At 34.5% G+C, this 946-nt stretch overlaps 1 protein-coding gene across 1 annotated transcript in view; it reads right to left on the reverse strand.

Annotated features, from left to right (window-relative positions):
• LOC119581903 (nucleolar GTP-binding protein 1-like) overlaps positions 1 to 946 on the reverse strand; it is a gene marked incomplete in the record, with an annotated part of 7,822 nt that overhangs the window by 4,414 nt on the left and 2,462 nt on the right.

Raw genomic sequence — 946 nt, forward strand, 5'->3', positions numbered from 1 at the left:
TGCATACACCTTTGTTAATAAGTATTAACTCCTTGCACCAAGGTGTGAAAACATAGTTGACGGCCAATTTTTGGCCAAAGTCTGGGTATCACGGTCATCTTCACACCTCAAGTGCTTGCAACTATGTTCTCTAATATGAACTATAAAAGATGCTGGAAACTTTAAATGCAGCTAAGATGGACGAAAACCCCTTATTTCAAAATACTTTTGTAAATAATGCCATTGAGAATAGAAACACATGGCAAACAATTACTGAAACTACCAAACTAATTCTGTGCTACCTAACAAAAGGCTACTGAAGTTTAACCAACTGGTTTACACAGCCCGGGTGCTTTGGGTTAACAAACAATAGTTATATGTCTTTGGACATTCCTAACAACTAGAAAAAGAATCTTATAAGTCCTACTATTATGTAACATCTTCAATCCTCTTTTTTCCCATTTTTATAACAATCTATATAAATAATTGCCAATTATCTAATTCTTGCTAAGTCTGTAAGCTACACATATAGTTGGCAAATATAATGGTAGGTAATTTCCCTACAGACAAGTCTACTTTGTGTATAGGGAGTTTTTCTACCACAGAATCAATTTTGTTGATTTTTCTTTTGATATTCATCTGGAACATTATCCTCTTAGTAACATCTGTGATTACCTTATAAATACTGATAATTAAGGAGTATATTTAACTGCACCTAACTTGTTATTTCTTGGTCTCTGGAATTAGCATATTGTGCCAATGAACTTATTGTCAGTTTGCCTGGTTACACAGTTTATATATTCTGGTACCATTCTTCATACACGAAACTGCTGAAGAATTAATGGCCAAACCAAATATATACTGAGGCACCAGAAATTGCAAGCACATGAACAGCAACACAATGACATTCCAAAGAAAGTCAATCTGCTCTGAAGCAACTTGGAGACGACTTAGTAACAGCATAGTA

Source organism: Penaeus monodon, chromosome 15, assembly GCF_015228065.2.
Source record: "Penaeus monodon isolate SGIC_2016 chromosome 15, NSTDA_Pmon_1, whole genome shotgun sequence".
Classification (NCBI taxonomy): domain Eukaryota; kingdom Metazoa; phylum Arthropoda; class Malacostraca; order Decapoda; family Penaeidae; genus Penaeus; species Penaeus monodon.